Genomic DNA, 27,111 nt, shown 5'->3' with positions numbered 1-27,111 from the left:
ACACAAGAGGGAAAGGGACCCATATGTACAAAAATATTTATAGTGGCTCTTTTTGCGGTAGCCAAGAATTGGAAATCAAAGGGATGCCCATCAATTGGGGAATGGCTGAACAAGCTGTGGTATATGAAGATAATGGAATACTATTGTGCCATAAGAAATGGAGATGATACGGACTTCATAACAACCTGGAAAAACCTACACGACATAATGCTGAGTGAGCGGAGCAGAGCCAGGAGAACATTGTACACAACCACAGATACATGGATTCCGTGAGGACCAACCCAGACAGACTTCGCTCTTCTCAGCAACACAAGGTGCAAGGACAACTCCAAAGGACTCACGATGGAGAATGCTATCTACATCCAGAGAAAGAACTATGAAGTTTGAATGCAGATTGAGGCACACTTCATGCTCGCCTTTTTTTCTTCTCTTTTGTTTTTGTTTTTGGGTTTGGTTTTTTTTTTGTTCTGTTTCTTCTTTCTCATGATTCATTCCATTGGTCATAATTCTTCTCCACAACTTGACTAGCGTATAAATTAATTTAATGTGAAGTTATACGTGGTAGTTATATGAGATTCCATGCCGTCTTGGGGAGGGAGGGAGGAAGGAGGGTAGAAAATCTGGAACTCAAAATTATGTAGAACCATGTGTTGTAAACTAAAAATAAAAAAAATAAAAAAACAAAAAAACAAAAAAAAACAAAAAATATTTAGATATTAAAAAAAGACTCATCTCAGATGCTACCTTCTGCTTTAAACTCCATGGCATGTAGTGGTGAAATTTACCAATTTCAATAATGACAATAATAATAAAAATCTTAGAAATCCAGGAGAAAGACTTTCAAATATAAAGGAAAGGCAATCTGAACACAGGATTATTCTATATTCATGAGAAATCAGAAATAGAGGGAAAGTATATTCCAAAAAGCAAAAGGAGCTCAAGCTACAAACTTGAGCCAAATCATCAATGAGCAAAGATGAACATTTGAAAAAGGAGAGGCATTTGAGGCATTATTGGAAGGAAAAATTAGCTTGCAAATATTCTAACCCACAGAAGCACAGGAAAGGTAAATAAATAGAATTATGAAGAAACGACAAAGTAATAAAATCAGTTCTCTCATATTTGTGCATTATTATAAAAAGGGAGAGAGACTGATCTCTGTGGTAAAATAAAGAACAGAGAGGGATCAAGTGACAAAAAAACCAGGAGGCTAAAGACTTAAACTTAGAGCATTAGAAGAAGGGAATATAAAACTCTATGGTTCTCTCTAAATTGATCAATATATTTTAGGGGAGGAAATAGGAATGGGAAAACTGTGAATGGAGAGAAGGGAGATAAGTGTCTAAGAGGAGTACGTGATACACACTTATCAAATCCATAGTTAAGCACTGAAGAGATAATAATTCCTTGAGTCTCTCAAAAAGAATAAAGACTATGGAAGAATAATACAAAACAACAGGAAAGGGTAGCAGAATGGGAGGCTTTACCCCAAGAGGGAAAAAGAAAAAAGTGATGAAAAAACTTTCCCATGAGAGAGTACGATTATGTCTGCAATAAGAACCAGGAAGCTTGTAATGTTTTTCATCTGAGGAATCTACATAGTAGGAAACTACCTGCTCTAAGAAAGGAGTATACGTCCCGGGATAACATTCCTCCCCAGAAAAGGGGAGGTTGGATTTGTCATGCACAGACAGCATCCAGAATTATATGGGGAACACAGAACCAGAGATGGGATAGCACTGCCTTAAGGAACAGCAACTGATCATGGTAAGGGCTTTGTGACTTGGGACATAGTGATTCCTACCAATGTTGCTTTCATACAACATTGCTTCATTAATGAATTAAAACTTCTTTTTAAAAATAGATTTTTTATTAATATCCTTTGTTACTACAATGCCTAAAAACACCTGCTAAATGTCTCCCCTTCCTTCCTCCAAGAAAGCCATCCTTTATAACAAAAAAAAAACTTTTTTAAAAAGAGGAAAATAAAAATTCAGCAAAACTGATCAACATATTGAAAAAAGAATCTTGCATTATCTAGTGTTCTATATACATTGATAACTCCCTGACCTCTGAAAAGAGTAGGGGGAGTTATCTTCTGTCTCTTCTTTGGGGCTAAGCTAGTTCTCTATAATTTCACAACATTCATTTTATGTTTTTTTCATGGTTGTTCTTTCCCTTTACATTGTTACAGTCATTTGCCTGGTTCAGTTTATTTTACTTTGCCTCAATTCTCCAAAGTCTCCCCGTATCTCTGTATTTATCAGGTTGTTGTCTCTTATAGTATAGTAATATATCCCATTGTACTCATATGTAACAATTTGTTTAGCCATTCCTCAACTGATGAGCACCTACTTCATCTTCCTTTCCTTATTACTACAAAAATGTCCTGCTATAAGAATTTCCTTAAGAAATATTTCAAAAGCAAGTCACAGCAAAAAATAGGGACAATCTGGTAAGACATACAAAGGTAATAATAGAGAAATAGCATAGAAAAGGGAGCTCAAACCTGGTACTTCAGAAATTTAGAAAAACAAAGAAAAATGAATACTTAAGGTAAAATTTTAGAACTTGGGATAAAGCAAGTAAACAGGAAAAGGGTAGAGTAGGAGAAAAATGCCTACAATACTAGATAGCATCAAAGTTAAACTAATGGCAGAGATAAAGTGCTGAATTAAAGGGAAAAAAATTAAACAAAATAAAGAGAGGAAAGAACAAACCCAACAATAAGAGTGTTAAATGTTAATGGATAAAATAATTTAATAAAACAGAAGAGACTGGAAAAACAGATAAGAAAACAAAACGTATCTTTGTACAGAGAATGGCATCTAAAAATAAAAAAACATGCAGAATGAAAATCAGAGGCTAGAATAGAATTTGTTGTGTGCATTGTGTAATTCTCCAAAAGCAAAATTTGCAATTAACTATTAGACAAAGCAAAAATAAAAAATTCATAATATCAAAAGAGATAAACAAGGAAACGTCATCAAAGGAACACAGGCAATGAATCGGTATGAAAATTAACTACATGCGTTAAATGGTACAACATCTAAATCAATAAAGCAAAAGTTAACTGAATTGAAAAAAGGCACAGATAATAATATAATAATAGAAGGGGATCTTAATGTGCCTCATTCAGAGACAGACAAATCTAACACAAAGATTTTTAAAAATGGAAAATACAGAGTTGACAGAGAATTTAGAGCCATTAAACTTAAGGAATCTTCTTTGACCACCCCATACTCTGCCTGGGGTGGGGGGGGAGAGGGAGAGAGGGGGAGAGAGAGAGAGAAAGAGAGAGAGAGAGAGAGAGAGAGAGAGAGAGAGAGAGAGAGAGAGAGAGAGAGAGAGAGAGAGAGAGAAGAGGATGAGGACAAGGAAGAGGAGGAGGAGGAGGACAAGGAGGAGGAAGAGGAGGAAGAGGAGGAAGGAAGAAAAGAGTCAATGACAGCTCTTTCTTCTTCTACCCCTCCATCTCATACTCTTTTTCAATCCCAATCTCCCCAACCTCTGAAGTGGTCTTTTTGTTTGCCAAAGCCAACCCCTCAAAATGTAGTCTTAATCTCATATCCTCTTTCCCCCTCCCCCCTGCTTCTTTTTAGCAGATTTCCCCTACTCTCTCATATTTGTCAATGTTTCCCCCTCTACTGGCTCTTCCCAGATGCCTACAAATATGTTTACGTCTCCTCCATCCCTAAAAAAAAAAAGCATCACTAGATCCTACCATGCATGCCAGTTAGTATCCTTCACCTCTTCTACCATTCTCAACTAAACTCCTTGAGAATGTCGTTCACATTAGGTGCCTCCACTCCATCTTTTCTTACTCTTACAGACCCTTGGTAATTTGACTTCTGACATCATCATTTAAGTAAAACTGTTTTTGTCAAAGTTACCAATGATTTTTTAATTGCCAAATCTAATGGCCTCCTCTTGATTTTCATCCTTCTCAACTTTTCTATGGCATCTAACACTGTTGACCACTTTCTCCCCCTGGATATCCTTTCCTTTCTTGGTTTTCATTATTCTTCTCTCTTCTGGTTCTCCTCCTAGCAATGTGACAGCTATCTTTCAGTCTATTTTGCTGACTCTTCATCTGTGTCAGACCAATTTCTCCTGAGGTTTTGTCCTGGGACCTGTTCCGTACTTTCTATGGTATCTTATTTGGAGCTCTCATCAGCTAAGATCTCATCCCTTCCCTTCTCCTGAGCTCCAGTTTCACTCACCAATTGACTTATGCATATCTCATATGGGATGTACATCATCTCAAACTCTATATATTCAAACCCAAACTCATTGCCTTTTCTCCAAAATCCTCCCCATTCTTCTAAATTTCCCTGTCACTATCAAGGGAACTATCATTCCTCTAGTCATCCAGGTTTACTACCTCAGTGTCGTTCTTGACTCCTCTCTCACCAAACCTACTTATCTAGTCAATTACTAAATTTTGTTATTTATAACTCCACAATATCTCTGATGGCATCCCTCTCTTTCCATTCATATAACAACCTCCTAGTTCAAGTACTTATTACCTCTTGCCTTAATTACTGCAATAACTTCCTATCTGGTTTTGCTACCTCAACTCTCTCCCCATTCCAGTCCATAGTAATTTTCCTAATGTATAGACCTAACCATGTCATTCTTCTATACAATAAACCCCAGAAACTCCAAATTACTTCCAGGATTAAATTTAAAATCTTCTCTTTATCATTTAAAGCTCTTTGTAACTTGCCCTCTTCCTACGCTTCCCATCTTCTTACACTTTACTACACTAGACACAATCTACAATCCAAACATATTGAGCTAGTTGGTGTTCCTCACACACAACACAGATCTGTGCTTTTGCACTGATTTTCCTTCCAAAGCTGAGGTCTGCCTACTCACTCAGCTTCTTAGTCTCCCTGGATTCCTTTAAGCCTTAGTTCCAATCCCACCTTCTTCAGAAGGCCTTTTCCATTCTCCTCCACCCAGCCCCCCTCAGCTACTAGAGCCATCCCCTCTACAGTTACTTTCTATCTACTCTGTATTTATTTTGCATGGAATGAGTTGTCCTTCATTATTGCAATGGGGACTCCTTGAAAGCAGAGATTGTTTTTGCTTTTCTCTGTATCCCCAGGGATTAGTATAAAGATTGGCAATATGGTAAGCATGTTTAATGACTGGTTTATAAACATATTTCTTAACATGTATGACACTTTTGCAAAAATAGACCACAGGACACAGGAAAATAATTAACAGAATTTTAAAGTCAGAAATATTAAATATATTAATATACCATAATATAAGGGTAGTAATTAATTAAAACAGGTAAAATAAGTAAAATATAGACCTAAATAGATATTTAAGAATGATATCTCAAATAATGACATAGTCAAAGAACAAATCATAAACATACTTAACTATGTGAAAAAATTCTAACAATGAAACAAAATACCAAAATTTCTTATGCATAACTACAGCAATTTTCCAGCTAAAGCAGAAAAAAATTATCTCTGAGAACACATGAGACAAAAGAGAGTATTAATGAACTATGTATGAAATTTTAAAAATTAGAAAATAAAAAATACCCCAAAAGAAGCATAAAAGAAATCTTGAAGATTAGATAAAAGATAAACTGCAGATCAAAAAGGCTAGAGAAATCATAAACAAAACTAAAAGAAGAAAGATCATTAGAACTTACTATCCATTAGTAGACCTAATAATAACTAGCATTTACATAGGCCTTTAAAGTATGCAAAGCAGTTCAAATATGTTATCTCCTCTGAACCTAACAACTGTAAGACAGGTGCTATTAGCATCCCCACTTTATAGATGAGGAAACTGAGGCTGAGAGATTAAGTGACTTGCCCAGGGTCACACAGCTAGTAAGTGAAGTATCTGAGGAAGGATTTGAACACAAGTCTTCCTGACTCCCAGTCCAGCAATATATCCACTATGCCAAGATGCCTCACAATACCTAAACCAGGGAAAGATAAAGCAAAGAAAGAGAACTAGAGACCAATGTCACTAATATTCATATACAAATTTTAAATAAAATCCTAGCAGAAAGACTTCATTAATATATTTTAAATTAGTCATTATGATCTCATGTACTCCAGGCATGGAGGAATGTAATTCATGCAAAGGCATAGAGTTTATAAAAGATGGAATAGAATATAAGCAGATGGGGAAGGGGAGGGGGTGGGGTTGGGGCAAAAGCAGGCCTGTTTGAGTAGAATGGAGAGTGTTTAAAGGGATGTAATATTAAATAATTGGTAAGTGGGCTAGATTATAGATGGTTTTAAATTCCAAGCTGAGTTGTTTGTACTTTATTGTAGAAGCAATAGGAAGTCATTGAGATTCTTTCTTTCTTTTTTAAACTACCTAACAAATCTTATAATGTTTTATCCAGTTGTGTCCAGTACTCACCTGAAAACCCTTATGATTACAATAGGAAAGGAAAATCTTCAATGATGTAAAAGTTATTTTTATTAAGCAGATCTGACTATGTCATTTCTCTAATCAATAAACTCCAAAGGCTCTCTATCGCCTCTAAGATTAAATAATAAATTTCTATTTTTAGCCCCTGAAGACCTTTACAACCCTAGCAAAACTATCTTTCATACCACACTCTACATTAGTGCCCCTTCCTGTACTCTGTGATTTGGCTAAAACTATATAGTCTCTCTGTTCCTCAAACAGCACTTCATCTCATCAGTCTTTGACTTTGTTCTTCTACAATCCATGCAGGAACACACAGCCACTTCATTTCAGTCTCATAAAATTCCTCTCATGTTTGAAGATTCTTAATCTCCCCCCAACCTGCAATACCTCAATCCTCTATCCATTCCTGACTACCTTGTATTTAACTACCATGTTTTCATTTGCATTTATTCTCTTTATAGTTACTCTGTATATGTTTATATATGTACTTGTTTCTCTGTTAACATGTAAAGCCCTAGAAACTGTTTCATTCTTTGCATATCTCCAGTGCCTAGTACAGTATCTATAGGAACTTAATAAATGCTAATTGTTTGATTGGCTGATACCAGGGATTCAAGTGTGGCTATACATTAGGAAAATATACAACATAATCAGACATATAAACACCCAAAAAGGCATGCTTATATCACAAATCTTTTTTTAAAAAAGTTCTTTGATAAAGAATGAAGACTCATTTATGTAAAAGAGCCTACAAAGCATAAGAATAAGGGATATTTTAATATAATAGAAAATTTATATTTAAAAACAAAAGTCAGCATTATTTGCCATGGGAAAACACTGAAAGCCTTCTCAAAAAATACAGAATGAAATCAAAGATGACTATTTCCCACTGTGATGTGGCATGGGTCTAGAAATACTAGTAACTGCAAAAAGACAAAGAAGGCATGCAATTAACACAGAGGAGATAAAATGAGCCCTCTTTGCTGATGACTAGATAGTTTACTTAGAAAACTCTAAGACATTAGCAAGTAAAGTAATAGGATACAAAATAAATCCACAAAATCAATAGGCTTTCAACATAGCAATGATCAAATCAAATAGAAAATAGCCCCCAAAAAAGTCCCATTCAAAATGATTACTTTAAAATGTTAAAACCTACCAAAGCATACTCAAGACATAAAAAACAATAATAAAACTCTTTAAAGGAAAAAAGGATGAATCGAATAATTGGAACAATGTTAGACTCTGTCTGTCTAACAACAATGATGAATCCACCTAAATTGATTTAGAGATTTAATGCTATATAAATCATGCTACCAAGGGAATACTTTATAGAGGTAGAAAGAATAATAAATTTTATTTGGAGGAATAAGATGTATAAAATCTCAAGGTAAATAATGAAAGAAGTATGAATGAAAAGAGAACAGTACTTCCAGACCTCAAGTTATACTCTAAAATAGTACAGTAATTATCAAAACTATCTGGTTCTGGTTAAAAAATACAAAAGAACAATTAAATATGTTATACTATAGACTCATTTCATAAGTAGATTATATGGTAAAAGAAATTCGGTACTTGGCAAAAACTTCTGAGAAAATTATAAAACAGTTTGGCAGAAATTAGGTTTATACTAGCATGTTACACAATAAATTTTAAATGCATATGTAACTTGAATCTTAAATATCACATACGTACCTCTCTCTCTCTCTCTCTCTCTCTCTCTCTCTCTCTCTCTCTCTCTCTCTCTCTCTCTCTCTCTCCCTCCCCCTACCTGCTTCCCTCTCCCTCTCCCTCTCCCTCCCCCTCTCTCTCCCCCTCTGTCTCTCTTTATCTCTCTCAGATATCTTTCTCCAGGGGGAGAATTCTTAACTAAACCAGGAATAAAGTCAACACAAAAGACAAAACTGATAATTTTTCATGACAAGAAATTGAAAAGCTTTTACACAAACAAAATCATGCAGCTAGGATAGAAAGGGAAACTATCAAATGGAAAAACAGTCTTTCCACTGCATACTTCCAATAACAGTCATATCCAAGATACATAGGGAATTATCATAATTATATATGATCTAGTCATTTACCAATGGAAAGTAGGTTAATGAATATGAACAAACAGATCTCAAAAGAAGAATAGCAAATTATTACCAACCAGAAGACGCTTAAAGGTGAAGATCATAGAAAAAAACCTTAGATCTTATTAATAACTAAAAACATGACAGATAATCAGCATTTTAAAAAACTTACTTTCCTTCCTATGTATTTTTTTGAGAATCGGCTACACATGCATTGACAGCACGCTTGAAGAACAGAACATGGGCAGGCTTTCACAAGCAATAATTTATAGAAAAATCCATGTTAATTATCACACAACTGACTAAAACATGTAGAGAATATAACATCTCACTATACATATAATTAAATTTTTTTTAAAAAAAATTTGACTTGTTAGAGCAAAATACAACTTTCAAGACTTTCTTCAAATATTATGTGTTAGCCATAAACCAAAATGATTTAAGACTTCTTTTAGGAGATAATCTTAACAATTCTTTGAGCACAAACATCAGTTATGGCATAAAACTAGGAGACAAATACTCCTCAAAGGTTTTTGTCATTGTCATGGAAATTCTACACATTGTCATGGAAATCAAACTCCAGGGAGATTAAACAACTTGCCCAAAGGCTGGAGAGGGATTCTCTTATGGATGATGAGGTCTTCAAGGTGGCTCCTACTTCCAGTGGACATAAAACTGTTTTGCATCAAGTCCTAGAATATCAGAGCCCACCTGAAGAGTATAGCCTAACCATCCAAACAGGAAAAATCAAGAAGAATGTCACGTCAATAGTCGAAGAGCAAGTCCTTGAATGAAGAAATGTAATCTGCAGAGTCCCAAGAATTGTCTAATGCACTGAGATATTAATAAATATATTAAGAATGACAAAGCCAAATTAAGGGATGAAAGAGGAATATACTGAGAGTGGGAGAAATGGAGAGATAGAATGAGGTAAATTATCTCACATAAAAGTGGCAAGAAAAAGCAGTTCGCTGGAAGGGAAGAAGGGGCAGATGAGGGGGAATGAGTGAATCTTGCTCTCATTGGATTTGACTTGAGGAGGGAATAACATACACACTCAATTGGGTATCTTACCCCACAGGAAAGAAGGAGAAAGGGGATAAAAAAGGGGAGATGATAAAAGGGAGGGCAGATAGGAGGAGGAGGTAATCAAAAGCAAACACTTTTGAAAAGGGACAGGGTCAAGGGAGAAAATTGAATAAAGGGGGAAAGGATAGGATGGAGCGAAATACAGTTAGTCTTTCACAACATGAGTATTGTGGAAGGGTTTTGCATAATGATACATGTGTGGCCTATGTTGAATTGCTTGCCTTCTTAGGGAGGGTGGGTGGGGAGGGAAGAGGGGAGAGAATTTGGAACTCAAAGTTTTAAAAAGTAGATATTCAACAAAAAAAGTTGTTTTTGCATGCAACTGGGAAATAAGATACACAGGCAATGGGGCAAAGAAATCTATCTTGCCCTACAAGAAAGTAAGGGAAAAGGGGATGGCGGGGGAGGGGGGGAGTGGGGTGACAGAAGGTAGGGCTGACTGGGGAATGAGGCAATCAGAATATATGCCATCTTGGAGTGGGGGGAAGGCAGAAATGGGGAGAAAATTTGTAATTCAAACTCTTGTGAAAATCAATGCTGAAAACTAAATACGTTAAATAAATAAGAAAAAAAATTAAAAAAAGGAATAATCACAAAGCCAGTATATCAGACACAGGCGTGGTAGGATACAAAGACAAAGAAACAGCACTTCCTCTCAAGGAGCTTACATTCTAACAGGGGAGGCAGACTGTATATACACAAGTAGCTTCTTAGGGTCACAGAGCTATTAGGGACCTCAGAGGTCAGCTAATCAGACCCCAAGGAGACTAAACAACTTGCCCAAAGTCCCAGAGGTAGCAAGCATCCCAGAATGAGTTTTGATCCTGTGTCCTCTGACTCCAGAGCTAGATCTCCTTCCATTGTATCAGGTTACCTCTTTACAGTATATTCAAAGGAGGACAGCACTAGCTACTGTAAATCCACCAGCAATGCTACAAGTAGGCAAATATCCTAAAAAAAACAAAGACTAAGGAAAAGAAAACACACACATACACATACACACACACACATACACACACACCCTTCTTTTAGTGGTACTTTTTATTGCGTTAAAGAACTGGAAACAAAATAGGTGTCCATTGGCTCTAACATAGGAATGTACTGCAAAATTAATACACCAAGAAAAGACAAATATTCTAGAGTCAAAGAAACTTGAGAAGATTTCTATGAAACCACTGCAGAGTGAAATAAACAGAATGGGAGAACAATTTACACAATGATGACATTATAAAGATTTAAAAGACTTCAGAACTCTAATCAAAACAGTGACCAATCATAACTTTAGAAGACTGATGAAGAATACCTCCTGTTTTTTGGCAGAGAGGTGAATTATAAAATGAGGTATACATTTTCAGTTTTAACTAAAGTGTGTGTTTTGTTCAACCGTACTTTATTATAAAGAAGTACCTCAGGTTGGAGGGAGTGGGAGAAATTGGTTAGTTGGGAGTGATACAGATTCAAAAATATTTTTAAAAGAGTGTAATTAAAATATTTTTAAATAAACAAAAGAAATTTATTACTCCTTTCTTAAACTGAATTTACACTTTAAAAGACTATACATAAAAGATTCACAACTTCATATACAATTCAATCCTCTTTTTGTTTTTTATACTGAGATCTTAGTGTTTGGAGGTAAATTTTATGTTCATGATTAAAAAAGAAGAAAGGAATATCTATAGCCTAGACTGCATGTGGCCTCAAGGCTGCAGGCTCCAGGATTTGTTCTATGAAGTTTGGATTCAGTCAACAGGCTTCACTTGAGGACCCAGAGGGCCACATGTGGCCTCCAGGATGCAGGTTCCCCACCCCTGGTCTAGATCATGCCTTGCAATTAGACAGATAGTAGGCCCAGAATTAATCAGGGGGCGGATAGCAGGCTAAAGTGCCTTCAGGGTATTACAAGATTCTTTTAATGACCCCAAACATCCCCCAGAAAGAGAAGCGGATCTTTTTTTAATATCATTATTCTTCTAGTACTGCATGATTGAATGTCTCTGAAGAAAAAAGGAATACTATACAAAAAGCAATGAACAGGTACATGGTGGGTGTCATCAGGCTACATGCTTTGATAAATAAGGAACTTCAAAGAATGTTATCAAGAAAATGCATGATTAACAAAGAAAATGGGCTGACCACTTGGCAAAGGCTAAGAATAATAGGTGGATACCTCAAGTACTTCACTGGTATCCATGTGCTAATAGGGGAAAGTAATAAAGTCTTCTTATATGGGATAGATTCCCTGTGGCAAATTCATGGGAGGGCATGAAACAAGAGATGCATAGTATGGGCAGGCATGGAAATACCACATCTATGAGATGCATTAGAGTATTTTTGAGTACCATGGACAAGGTTCAGCGCTATTGCTCAGAATACCAAAAAAGATTCATATAGGCATTTAAGGAACTCACAATCTCTTTGGACATAGGAGGAGTGGGGTAAGGAGTAAAAAAATATGCATTCAAATAAATATAAAATATACTAGGATATAATGAGGACAAATGAGAAGTCTAACATAAAAATTTTCAGGAGCAATTGCTTTAGGGTGCAAAATCAGCATGCTTTATGAGAAAGCAGATTAGAGTTGAGCGCTGAAGGAACAGTATTCAACAAGTAGAGATGTGGAAGATGAAAATTCTAGGCATGGCCACAGAAGGTGTGGGAGACTATGATAAAATAGGTGAACATCTAGGAATTCACACTGTTCACTCTTCTACACAACTGCTTGACCCTTTACGTCCTTGCTATCACCTCATCTCATTACCTCTCTCCTAAGCTCTACTCTCACTTTCTGAACATCTGCCCCTGAAGGTCCCATAGGCATCTCAAATTTAACTGACCATCCTCTTCTTAAACCTGTTCATCCAGGCTCACTCATTTCTGTTGAGACCACCAGACTCCTAGTCACTTAAGTTTGCAGCCTCACAGACATCTTCGACATTTCCTCATCCCACCCCCATTTGTGATCAGTTGCAAAGTCTTGTCAAATCCACTTTCATAACATCTCTTGTATCCCTTTGCTTCTCTTGACTCAAAAAGTTACTAGTCTGGTTTAGCTTCTCATGATGCTTCAGCTGGACTACTACAATAGACTCTTAATTGGTCTTGCTGCTTCCAGTCTCTCACATCTCCAATATAACCTCCACAAAGCTGCAAAAATAATTTAGCAGGTATCAATTATTTCCCATGCTCAAGAATCTTCAGTGGCTCCCTACTAACAAGAAAAAGTACTAACCAAGGGCAGGGAACCTTCAGCCTTTGAGGCCACATGTGGCCCTCTAGATCCTCATGTGTGGCCTTGTAACTGTTCTGTGAAGTTTGGATTCAATTAAAGGGCTGCACTTGAGGACCTAGAGGGCCACACATGGCCTTGAGGCCACAGGTTCCCTACCCCTGTACCCTTTAGCTTGGCATTTAGAGCTCCTAACATTCTGGCTCCAGGACACCTCTCCAGATATTTTATATTATGGCTCTTCACATATTCTGTTATCTATACAAATTGATCCCACAAAGTAAACATTTCATTTTCCAATTCCATGTCTAGAATGCGCCTGCTCTGCACCCTCTTCTCTTAGATTCTTAGCTCAGTGATGACCTTCTACAACAGGGGTTCTTACTCCACAGTTCATGGAGTCGATGGATAACAGCTAGCTAGCATTTATGTAGTACTTTAAGGTCTGCAAATAGCTTTACATAAATTATCTCATTTAGTTCTCAGAATAACTCCGACAGGTACTATTATCTTCATTTTATAGATGAGAAAACTGAGGCAGGCACAGGTTGAATGAGCTGCTGAGAGTTACACAGCTAGTAAATACCTGAGGTCAGATTGGAACTCGGGTATTCCTAACTTGCAGCACTCTATATCCACTGCGGATCCCATTTAGGTATGAATGCAGACAACAATCCTCAGTAGGATTAGTGGTGCCTATTCATAGCTTTGTCAAAAATAGAAGTCATATTTACACATAACAAGATAGTTGTTGCAGATGTCTCAAAATATTATGTATGCTATTACTTATAAATTATTATGCTTATTAGGGCCATTGCTGTCTACATTACTATATCACAAATTTTTAAAATATTTGATAACAAGAAAGGAAGGGAAAAGGGGATGGGAGGGGAGTGGGGTGACAGAGGGGAGGGCTGACTGGGGAACAGGGCAACCAGAATATACACCATCTTGGAGTGGGGGGAGGGTAGAAATGGGGAGAAAATTTGTAATTCAAACTCTTGTGAAAATCAATGCTGAAAACTAAATATGTTAAATAAATAAATTTAAATTAAAAAAATATTTGATAACTATTTCAAAATAATTTATTTCCTCTGTGTTCCTACATATTTTACACATTTAAAAACATTAATGCTAGTGTTTTACTTCTTGTTTATACAGTTGTTTGCATATTGTCTCCCCAGTAGAATGTTATTCTCTCCACCACCACCCACCCCCACTCAAGCGCTTAGCACAATATCTGACACAAAAAAAATACTTAATAAATGCTTGGTGACCAACTGATTTTTTTTTCTAAGAAGGGGTCTATAGGCTTCATCCGACTGGGGTCTATAACACAAAAAAGATTAAGAACTTCTGTGTTACAGGAAGCATTTTATAATGCACTGAATTGTTAATTTTGTCTTCCTCCTCAAATTATATTGTAGTTACTTATTTGTTTAAATGCATTCCCCAGTAGAATATAGCCTCCCTCAAGAGCTTATGCTTGGTCATTTATTTTTTTTTTCCATTTCATTCTGACAAACTCAAAAAAACATCAAAAAGCATGAACATCTATCCATACAAAGAACAGTAAAAGAGAACTATATATGAAACTATGACTCTCCACTACATATGACTTGATTTTTGAAGTAATATTTCAAATTTAACATATTAGTTATTACCTGTTCCAAAACTGTCCTGCTTGTTCTTATCGTCTTCTGAATATCCATGTATGTTCTTAATGATCTATTGATGCTGTTTTCTTTTTTCTTCCTTTGTTGGGGGCAGGGCCCTTTTCTCACTTTTTTTTATTATTTCCCTTGAGATTTTTGGCCACCTGTTACTCCACATAAAATTTATTATGTTTTTCTAGCTCTATAAAGTAATCCTTTGGTAGTTTAATTGGTGTGGCAAATCAGACTATGTGCATGAGTTTCTTGAGTGTAGAAAATGTTTTCCCTTTTCTTTGTATTTCCAATGCTTAGTAGTGCATGGCACATAGTAGGCACCTATTAAATGCTTACAGACTAAGGAATTAATTTAGGTGGTATTGTAATTTTTATTTTATTGGCACAGTCCAACCATTAGCAATTAATATTGTTTCCATTATTTAAAACTATTTAGGTAAGCAATGCTTTATAGTTGTATTCATAAAATTCCTGCATTCCTTGCTAGCTAGACTACTGGTTGTACATTCAGCAGTTATTCTGAATGGAATTTCTTTTCTATCTCCCCTTCTGGGTTTGTAGGTAAGAGAAGCAGTAAAATGATGCAGTGGATGTAGGGCTGGATCTGAAGTCAGGATGACTTGAGTTCAAACACTGTTCCTAGCTGTGGGATCCTAGGCAAGTCATTTAACTTCTCTCAGGCTCAGTTTCCTCCTCTGTAAGGGGGAGGGGATAATGATAACATCTGCCTCCCAGAGTGGATGATAAAGACAAAATGAAATATTCGTAAAGGGGTCTTTTATACCTGAAGCGCCATACAAATGCTAGCTATTATTATTAACATAAATATTTATTTACATGTATTTCTCTTATAATCTATTATTTTATTGAACTTTATTGTTGCAATTAATTTTGACTATCATACCATCTGCAAAAGTTGTCATTTTGTTTCCTTTTTGTCTATGCTTATTCCCTCAATTTCTTTTTCTTCTCTTATTTACATAACTGATATTTCTAGAATTATATCAAATATAGTTGTATAGACACCCTTGCTTTATTTTTTTTACCTTACTGGAAAGTGACCTGGTACATCTGCATTTCAAAAAAATGCTACATTTTTATTTTAGATAGATACTTTGACCATATATAAAAGCAGTTCATTTAATCTATAGTCTTGTACTGTGCCATCTTTGCTGTAGTTTCTTGGTATTTTCTGGAGCCTTGCAGCATTTTCTTCTTTATCTTGAAAGTTCTAGATTTTGTTTACAATACCCATGGGTGTATTCAATTTGGAATTTCTTTCAGGAAGTAACTGACATATTCTTTTATTTTCATTTTTTCTTCTGGTTCCACTAGATATGAACAGGCTTTTATGATTACTTAAATATCATATCTTTTCATGCTCTTGACTTTGTTCTAATATTTCTTATTGTCTCACAGAATCACTGACTTCTGTTTGTTCTATTCTGTTTTCAGGGAGCTTGCTAACTGGATACAATTGTCTACCTCCTGTTCTAAGTTACTTATTGTTCTTCATTTATTCCCATCAGAATCTCTAATTTCCTATTTTATCTCCTGCTTCATTATTTCCAGGAATTCTTGTAGTCTTTGTAGCCAAGCCATATTTTTTCTTTGAGATTCTGATTATAGCTGCTGTGAAATTACTTTCTCCTGATTTTACATCTTAAGCTTCTCTTAACCCACATCTTTCATCACATTTGGTATTTTCTTCCTTTGACTCATATTCCTAGCCTCAGTTTTTAAATTGGGACTTTGTGCTCAGGCTATTTGTTCTGGTACTTCTGGTACAACTGGTTGAATAATCCCAGTTTAGTCCTGACCTCTCTCTCTCTGTAGTGTGTGGCATGGACACTGCTACCATTACTTTTCTGAAAGGTACTGCCCTACCTCATGCTGCAATTTCTGGCTGATGACCCATTCTCCTGGTTCATACTGAGTTCTGGACCCTCTAAATTACCATTTCCTTTTCTTTCCACAATCCCCCATTAGTTACAAGTTCCTTTCCTTGCTATGGCAGACGGTGAAAATCAAACCGGCCTCAACCTTTCTGAAAGGACCATAGTTTGGGCAGCCCACTGATGAGCTGGCCCTGCTGTGGTGCTTAGTGTTCCAAGGGATACATGGCTAAGTCCTATCTCTCTGAACAGTGACCTGTGATGAATGATTGTGTACCATGCTTCTGTACTAAGAGGCTAATACTAAGATGTGTCTTTGGTCCCTGATTACTGGAGACTGCTGCACTGACTTGCAACCAGGAGTTCTGTCAGGGTCAAATGAGATAATGGATACAAAGCACTGTGCAGACCTTGAAGCACTACAGAAATGACAGTTATTATTTTTTTTAGCCTTCCCTGAGCCTTTTTCTATACTTCTGCTGAGCTGTAACAATGTTAATTGAGTAATATAGGTATATGCTGACAATTGTTTGACAATCAGGTTCTCCAGGAAAAAAAAAAGTATATGACACACTTTAAAATTTAAGTATGCATTATTGTTTCCTAAAGTCTAGATAATCAATGAAACAATAAATTAAACTCTGGTTTGTAGAAATTGCCAATTTCTGAGCTGTAAATGCTCACACTGAAAATTTAACAATTAACCCTCTCAAACTGATTAGAGATGATTCCAGCACACTGCTGTTTGTAGCTCATACTTCCCCCTCCCCAAACACCCAGAGTGTTCAGAATGTCAGCAGCTTCAGGGTTATTTACCAGGGCTAACACTAACTTCCCTGGTAAAACCCAAACTCAGCCTCTCCCAGTCTGTTTTTGTGGAGTTCTGGATTAAGTGGAAGGGCATACTCCTACTTACCATTCTTTTCTCTGAAGTCCTTTTCAGATATTTCTGGGGTTTGTATAAGAAAGTGAGACTTTTCATGATGCCATCTTAACTGGTTTTGCTTGTTCTTTGTCACCTCAACACTGTACCTTGTACTTAGCAGTTACTTAATAAGTTCTCTCTGAATTTGGAGTATATGTCAAAAAATTAAATAAATCAGATAGAACAGTAAATTGGTGGCAGATTTTGAAGCTAGATTAAACGTCAGTTGAAGGAGTTTGCATTTGATCCAGGAGGAAGTCACTGAAGGTTTGAGAGCAGGGGAGTGACACAGAACCAGGAATTTTGTTGGCAGTTGAACAAAGGAAGGATTGGGGGTAGGGGAGGGGGCAGGAGAGGGGGGTGTCAGGAGGCTGTTCTAATAACCCAGTCAAGAAGAACAAGAGCCTGAAGGAAGACAGAGACCATAACAATTGATGGAGAAGGCAAAATAGAAAGGTAGGCACAATAGAAGCAGAATTAACAAAAAGACAAAGCATGATAAAGCTTTATATAGCGATGTTGGATTTGTAGATTCCAAAATAATTTGTAACCTTAGAGAGAAAATTGTATTTATGGTACAGTCTTTCATTTTGAAACAAAAAATGACCAATAAGAGTCTTCAGATGAGTATGTGTTCCGAAATTTTTAATGAATTTTGGTAATATCTAGTACATAAATGCTACATGTAAATGAAATACAAAGTATTTATATGATACTTGAATCATGATAAATATTGTCCTTGATCTTAAAACAAAAGGAATGTATTGCCCATAATATTTAAACTAGCTTTTTAAAGACTCTCTTTTATACATTGGGTGATTAGTAACGTGTATCATTTTAATTCTGATTGTGAATTATATTTTAGTGAATTATTAGTATTTTAATTCTATAATGTTATTGCCAAACATAACAATGAATACATTTTTCTTGCTACTTTACATTTTAATTATCATTAGCTGAGAGCAACTGAAGACAGCTTGCCATCACAGATAAGAGTAATGGACTTAGTCATAGAATACCGGCTTACATACTGTGCCTCTGATACTTACTAGATGTGTGACTATGGGCAAGAAACTTAACTTTCTGAGCCTCAGTTTGCTTATAAGTACAATGAGGATAATATGTCTGCAGTACTTATACTCTCATGGTTGTTGCATGAAACTCTAATAAGATAATATATTTAAAGTACTTTGTAAACTTTAAAGCAATAGTGTAAAACTCAAAAGAAACAGGGGTCACTCAACCATACATAAGGATCCCTGTAGGACATGTTGACACAGAAGATAACATATTAATATTACCTATGTGTTACTGTATTTTTATTTATTTTGTTAAAGATTTCACAATTACATTTTAATCTGATTTAAGCCACACTCAGAAGTATTGTGGGTCACACATAACTTCAAGGCTTCCTGTCTCACACCTCTGCTTTAAAATATAATGTTATTGTTATTCTTATTATTACATACGGATTTCTACGGAGCAATGATACAACACATAACGAATAAAAAACTTTCAAGGGCCTTAAATGTATTTCATTTATGTGAAAGCTCTCATTATATCAAATTGTAACAACAGAATTCTCAACTTTTAAAGATGTACAATAGTGAAAAAGTATATTAAACCTCACCCACTCCTCAGAAAGTGTACTTATTTATAATATGTGAAGGTAATTAAAATTAAGTGGGTTAGACTAGGCGGCTGGTAAGTTCTCTTCTAACTCTAAATCTATGATCCAATGATTCATGCACTTATCTGTTTCTGTGGGCTGTAGAATTCATCCTAACCATTTATTTCTATACTCTCTACCCATGCAGCCAATTTATTAAAACATGTTAGAATTGAGAAGCTATACCATATTGATAATTGGCTGCCATTTTATTTGAAGATGTAGACTTACACAAGAGATTAAATTTGGGTGTATCTTCATGACCTTTGCATGTCTGGTCAAAATGAAGCAATTTCATGGAAAAGTATCATGTAAGAAAAAGAACAACATGAAATGCTAAGCAGTTGATTTGGGACAGAAATCTCATGATGACAGAGACCTTAACTGACTTGGTTGTATCTTCATTAGTCAAGTTTAACAAGACCTAATTAAGAAACTACTTGATAAAACAGTTTAAGTCAAGTTAAATAAACTAATATATGCAAAGTCATTTATAAGCATAAATTGATATGCCTATGTGAGTTATTTTTAATACAGAAGATATCATTTATCAAATACATCTACAAGAATAGTATTTCCAATCAATAATCTCTGGTGAGCTCTTCAAGAAAATGTGTGTACTGATCATGTCTAAAAATATATAATTAATAATTTACCTTTCTTATAATGCTTTAGGGTTTCTACAGAGCTTACTTCTCAATGACTCTATTAGTAATACAAGTAAAATTACCCATATTTTACAGACGAGGAAACCAAGGTTCTGAAATGTTAAGTGACTTGTCTATGATTAAACAGTTACTAAGAGTCTAAAGTGAGATACAGAGTAGCTTCCTGGTGCAATGGATAGTGCCAGGCCTGGAGTCAGGTGGACTCATCTTCCTAAGTTTAAATCTGGCCTCAGACACTTACTAGCTATATGACCGAAAGTCACTTAACCCTGTTTGCCCCAGGTTCCTCATCTATAAAATAAGTTAGAGAAGGAAATGGCAAACCACTCCAGTGTCTCTGCCAAGAAAATCCCAAATGAGGTCACGAAGAGTCAGACACAACTGAAATGAATGAACAACAACAAAAGTAAGATTTAAAACCAGGTGTCCTGATTCCAAATTCAGTACTCTATCTATCCATTATATTCCATACTATCTCTCACAATATCAAGATGGAAAGTTGCTTTATCTCCATCAAAAGTCTACCTTCTTATTTACAAATCATCTCTTTATGCTAAGGAAGGGGCTAACTAAAAGTGAGTAACCATTTCCAAACAAGAGGAAGTAGATATTTATACTCATTCATGAGAGACTGCACAAGCCTTTGCTATTTACAGGTAAGCTATACTTTAAATCACATGAACACCAAATTCCATTTTTAGCAATATGTGCTTTAGATGTAACTATTTGATGAATGACTGTTTACCCCATAAGTTTGTTTAAATACATGTTTATTTCTTATATATATATATATATATATACATATATATATGTATATGTATAATGCCTTAACTTTTCAAGAAGAGAATATGACACTCATACCATACCAAAAACTTAAGCCTCTTCTGACATATCTAAATATAAATATAAATATAAATGTTCAGCTTGTATGTGTTAACTGTGTATATCTGGATAGGAGTCTGCAACAGTAAAAGCACACTAATTTTGGGCCAAGATTGCAGCTAGAAAGCAGGGACTTGTGTGAGCTCCCTCCCAGGTCCCTCCAAACACCTATAAAAATGGTTCTGAACAAATTCAAGAACTGCAGAACCAACAAAATAGCAGAGGGAAGCAGGACTCCAGCCCAGGACAGCTTGGATGGTCACAAGGTAAGGTCTATCGCACGGAACTGAGAGCGGAGCGGAGCAGAGCCCAGTGTGAATTGCACCTGCACCAACCAGACTGGGAGCCGGGCGGAACAGGCCCTAGCGCCCTGAATCAGTGAGCTGTGGCGGTTACCAGACTTCTCAACCCACAAACTCTAAAGACAACAGAGAAGGTTAATGGGAAAAGCTGCTGGGACAGAGTGAAAGGAGTTCACGGTTCAATCACTGCCCCGTGGGGCAGTGGAGGTGATGCAGCTCTGAGGCTGCCTACAGAGCTACAGCTGCAGTTGTTTCCAGCCCCAGGCCCACTTGGTGGGAGGAATTAAGTGGCGGATCAGAGCAGGAGTGCAGAGCCAGCTTAGATCTGAGTCAAGTCCAGGTTGCTGGTTCAGCAGGGAGGAGTAGTGCTGGTGTGGCAGAGCTTGCTGTGTAGAAATAGCTCTGAAAACAACAGCACAGACCTTTAAGCTTGGGACAAAGTACTCTATACTCTACAAGCAGCCATACCCCAACGAAAAACTCAAGGGTCAAGTAAGTTGGCTGGGGACATAGCCAGGCAGTGAAAACAGACTCAGATTCAGACTCAGACTTTGGAATCTTTCTTTGGTGACAAAGAAGACCAAAACATATAGTCAAAAGAAGTCAACAAAGTCAAAGAGCCTACATCAAAAGTCTCCAAGAAAAACATGAATTGGTCTCAGGCCATGGAAAAGCTCAAAAAGGATTTGGAAAAGCAAGTAAGAGAAGTAGAGGAAAAACTGGGAAGAGAAATGAGAGTGATGTGGGAAAATAAGGAAAAACAAATCAATGACTTGCTAAAGGAGACCCAAAAAAATACTGAAGAAAATAACACCTTAAAATGGACTAACTCAAATGGAAAAAGAGCTCCAAAAAGCCAATGAGGAGAAGAATGCCTTGAAAGGCAGAATTAGCCAAATGGAAAAGGAGGTACAAAAGACCACTGAAGAAAATAGTACCTTAAAAATGAGATTGGGGCAAGTGGAAGCTAGTGACTTTATGAGAAATCAAGATATTATAAAACAGAACCAAAGGAATAAAAAAAATGGAAGACAGTGTGAACTATCTCATTGGAAAAACCACTGACCTGGAAAATAGATCCAGGAGAGGTAATATAAAAATTATTGGGCTACCTGAAAGCCATGATCAAAAAAGAGACTAGATATCATCTTTCAAGAAATTATTAAGGAGAACTGCCCTGATATTCTAGAGCCAGAGGGTAAAATAGAAATTGAAAGAATCCACAGATCACCTCCTTAAAAAGATCCCAAAAAGAAAACTCCTAGGAATATTGTCGCCAAATTCCAGAGTTCCCAGATCAAGGAGAAAATACTGCAAGCAGCCAGAAAGAAACAATTTGAGTATTGTGGAAACACAATCAGGATAACCCAAGATCTGGCAGCTTCTACATTAAGGGACTGAAGGGCTTGGAATACGATATTCCAGAGGTCAATGGAGCTAGGATTAAAATCAAGAACCACCTACCCAGCAAAACTGAGTATAATCCCCCAAGGCAAAATATGGATTTTCAATAAAATAGAGGACTTTCAAGCTTTCTCAATGAAAAGACCAGAGCTGAATAGAAAATTTGACTCTCAAACACAATAATCAAGAGAAGCATGAAAAGGTAACAAGAAAGAGAAATCATAAGGGACTTACTAAAGTTGAATTGTTTTGTTTACATTCCTACAATGTGTATAATTTATGAGACTTCAGTATTAGGGTAGCTGAAGGGAATATACATATATATAGACAGCGGGCACAGGGTTAGTTGAATATAAAGGGATGATATCTAAAAAAATAAAGTCAAATTAAGAGATGAGAGAGGAATATATTGAGAGAGGGAGAAATTGAGAGATAGAATGGGGTAAATTATCTTGCATAAAAGTGGCAAGTAAAAGCAGTTCTTTTGGGAGGGAAGAGGGGGCAGGTGAGGGGAAATGAGTGAATCTTGCTCTCATCGGATTTGACCTGAGGAGGGAATGACATACACACTCAATTGGGTATCTTACCCCATAGGAAAGGAGGAGGAAGGAGATAAAAAGGGAGGGGGGTACGATAGAAGGGACGGCAGATATGGGGAGGAGGTGATCAAAAACAAACACTTTCAAAAAGGGACAGGGTCAAGGGAGAAATCTGAATAAAGGGGGACAGGATAGGAAGGAGCAAAATATAGTTAGTCTTCTACAACATGAGTATTGTGGAAGGGTTTTACATAATGATACGCATGTGGCCTATGTTGAATTGCTTGCCTTCTTAGGGAGGGTGGGTGGGGAGGGAAGAGGTGAGAGAACTTGGAACTCAGTTTTAGAAACAGACGTTCAAAAAGAAAAGTTTTTGCATGCAACTAGGAAATAAGATATACAGACAATGGGGCATAGAAATCTATCTTGCCCTACAAGAAAGTAAGGGAAAAGGGGATGGGGGGTGGAGTGGGGTGACAGAAGGGAGGGCTGACTGGGGAACGGGGCAACCAGAATATATGCCATCTTGGAGTGGGGGGAGGGTAGAAATGGGGAGAAAATTTTTAATTAAAACTCTTGCGAAAAATCAATGCTGAAAACTAAAAATATTAAATAAATTAAATAATTTAAAAAAAGAAAATAAAAAAATTTCCTTCAAGTAAAAAAAAAGTACACTAAGTTTGGAATCAGAAGACCTAGATTCCTATTCAGGATTTACCACTTAATACCTTTGTGACCTTGGTAAATCACTCTCTAGACTTCATTTTCTTTATCTGCAAAATGGGGGCACTAGATGAAATGATCTCTAAAGTCTTCTTCAATTCTTGTTTTGTTTTGTTTTTGGAGGGGGTAAGGCAGGGCAATTGGGGTTAAGTGACTTGCCCAAGGTTACACAGCTAGTAAAAGGTGAATATGGGAAAATTGCGGTGATTTACTGCTTACTCCACCATCTTGGCTCCCAGATGGTGGCTCCTCAAAGATACTTTATACAACTTGGGAAAAAATCACAGAGTTCAATTAGAAAAACAAAAGATCTGAACTATCACAGGAAATAATGAAAAGAAATGAGAATAAAGGGGAATAGTATTTCTAGACCTTGGACTATATTAGAAAACCGAAGTCATAAAACCATCTGTTATATGCTAAAAAATAGAGAAGTACATTAATGGAACAGAATAGACAAAGGAGAATCAGAAACACTGGAACATAATAATCTAATTTTAGATACATCAGAAAACACAAATTACTTAGGAAAGAATTGCTATATGATTTAAAAAAAAACCTGCTGGGAATCCTGGAAAGCAGTGTAGCATAAATTAGGTGTAGGCCAATAGCTTTCACTATATTCCCTGATACATTCTAAACAGACATGTGAACTCAATATTTTAAAGTACATCCTACAATGTAATTAGAGAAGTAAATGCCATACCTCCCTAAACTATGAGCAGAGGTATATTCTTAACCAAACAGGAGCAATTACAAAAGATAAAACTTCTATTACATGAAACTTAAAAGTTTCTGCACTAAAAAAATTAATCCACCTAGGATGAGAAGGGAAACCACTGAAAGGGAAAGAAAAAATCCTTGTATCAAATTTCTCTGATAAGAGCTCCATTCCCCAATAGATAGATAAGTGGCCAAAGAATATGAACAATTCTCAAAATAAGAATTATAAACTTATAACATGAAAGAAGACTCCAAGATGGTGGAGTAAGCAGTAAATCACCGCAATTCTCCCATATTCACCTTAAACCACCAAAAAATAGAACCCCAAACAAATCCTGGAATAGCAGAGCCAGCAAAAAGATAGGGTGAAACAATCTTTTAGCCCAAGAAACTTGGAATATTGGCAAGAAAGTATGTCTCACTCATGCAAAAGGGGAATTATCAAAAATAAGGGAAATGTACATTAAAACAACTTCATACCCGGCAAACTGGCAAAGATGGCAAAAGAAGGAAACACTTGAGGTTGGAGGGAATGTGGGAAGAAAAACAAGGCACACTGGGGCATTTTAAAGGAACTGTGAATTGGTGCAATCATTTTGGAAAGAAATTTGGAATTAAAATAAAGAAATGAAAAAGGCTATAATTCTTGATCCAGAAATTTCATTATTACGCTAATAGCTTACGGAGATCATTGACAAAAAGAAAGTTCCTATATAAATCAAAACATTTATAGCAACTTTTTGTAATAGCAAAGAATTGGAAATAAAGGAAATGGTCCTTAATTAGGAAGTGTCTAAATAAATTGGAATGTATGAGTATAATTAAATATTAATGTGCTAAAAGAAATTATGAATATGCGGAATATGGAGAAGTATGAAAAGATCTATATGAACTGATGCAGAGTGAAGGAGAGCCAAGAAAACAATACACACAATTACTACAACAATATAAACAGAAAGAAAACCAAACACACACACACACACACACACACACACACACATCAAAAGCGAATGTTGCAAAATTATAAAGAACAAACATGACTTGAAAGAAGAGATATAAGAAGACACTTCCATCCCATCTCTTTGCAAAAGTCCACAAATGTTGCACAGCACATATATTTTAGATTTTTTTGATGTATTTTATTGGCGATGCTGATTTTTTCTCTTTTTTATATTTTAAAAATACTTTTGCTATATGTGATCACTCTCTGAGATGGGGAAAGGGAACAGAATAAGGGAAATGGGTGATATAAAAAAGAAAAGGCTGATTAAAAAACTTATACTAAAACTAGTACTCATATGATGAGTTTACACTTTATTTTGCTTTGTCATTATCATCTATTTGGTCCATTCTAATTTTCAGGGATTTTGTTTGGTGAGTAAAGTTTTCTTTATCTCTTATGCCAATCTGTTCATTCCTTTTCCAATTCTTTATTCCATAGTTCCTCTTTCTTTGCCATTTTTTTCCCTCTAGCATTCTCATCTCATTCAGTAAAACCCCTTATGTGGGAGTGAGGCAGTTAACCATTTCAACACTTGCTTCTATACTATGGAGTAGGCAGAGAAAACCAAATTGCTCGTAGCAGTGCAGAAAGTATCTCATAGTAAAAACAAATGACCTAGAAAACAAATTGAAAAGAAAAAAATTAAAAATCATTGGATCACCTAAAAGCCAGGATTAAAAAAAGAGTCTACATATCATATTTCAAGAAATCTTAAAAGAAAATTTCTCAGGCCTTTTAAAACAAGAGCAAAGTGAAAAACAGAAAGAATGGAATTCAAAATGGAAACTTCCAGCAACATTACACACAAAATCCAGAGCTTTCAACTCAAGGAAAAAATCTTGCAAACAGACAAAAAAGAATTCAAGTACAAAGGAACTACACTCAAGATCACACACAATTTAGCATTTACCATTATAAAGAAGCAGAGAGCTTGAAGTACAATATTCCATAAGGCAAAAAAGTACCCTTAAAACCAAGAACAACTTACCTCGTAAAACTGTAATTAATCCTACAGAGGAAAATGAACTTCTAATGAAGTAGAAGATTTCCAAACATTCATGATGAAAAGACTAATACTACACAGAACTTTGAAGTACAAACACATGAGTCAAGAGAAATATAAAAGGGTAAAAACATGAATGAACAATCATAATGGACTAAACATTCTAATACCGAAGGATGATGCTACTCTGAATCCTATTATCATTAGGGATCAGAGAGGGATTCTAATTAGATGGAAGACCTGAGAGTAGTTCCACTGCCTTGATGATGTTAAAAGGGAGGGGAAAGAGAATAGACTAGAGGGGTGAAGGGAGAAGGTTAGAGAAAATTATCTCATATTATTGAGGTGTGCAAATAGATACCTATACAAATGAAGAGGCAGGAGTGAGGGGAGTAGTTGACATTTGAACTTGATTCTCATCTGAACTGGTAAAAGAAGGAAAGAATACATACATAGAGTTGAGTATGGAAATATAATTTGCTCAACAAGGAAATAAAAGGGAAAGGGGAAAAAGAAGAAGAAGGAATTAGATGGAGAGCAAATTAAGGGAGGGATGAGTCTTAAGCACAAGTAACAATGAACAAAAATATTTCTAACTCTTTTTGGTTGCAAAGAATTGGAAATTGAGGGCAGATATGCATCAATTAGGTTATGGTATATAAATGTAATGGAATACTATTGTGCTATGATGGTTTCTGATGAAACTTGGTAAAATCAACAGAATTGGGAGAACAATTTATACAACAACAAAATTGTAAAGTCAAACAACTTTGAAAGACTTAGTAACTCTGATCAGCATAATGACTGACCAAAATTCCAGACAACTAAGGATGAAACATACTACTCACTTCCTAATAGAGAGTGAAAAATGACTTTTTTAAAAAAAAATATGGCT

The 27,111-nt window shown here is 36.0% G+C and overlaps 1 protein-coding gene across 2 annotated transcripts in view; it reads right to left on the bottom strand.

Annotated features, from left to right (window-relative positions):
* CCDC171 (coiled-coil domain containing 171) overlaps window positions 1-27,111 on the bottom strand; it is a 496,942-nt gene that overhangs the window by 99,175 nt on the left and 370,656 nt on the right. The gene's annotated exons all lie outside the window — the stretch shown is intronic.

The sequence above is a fragment of the Trichosurus vulpecula genome, chromosome 9 (genome assembly GCF_011100635.1).
Source record: "Trichosurus vulpecula isolate mTriVul1 chromosome 9, mTriVul1.pri, whole genome shotgun sequence".
NCBI classification, from domain to species: Eukaryota; Metazoa; Chordata; class Mammalia; order Diprotodontia; family Phalangeridae; genus Trichosurus; species Trichosurus vulpecula.
Note: the sequence above shows the minus strand (reverse complement) of the source record. Positions and strands in the feature narration are given on the sequence as shown.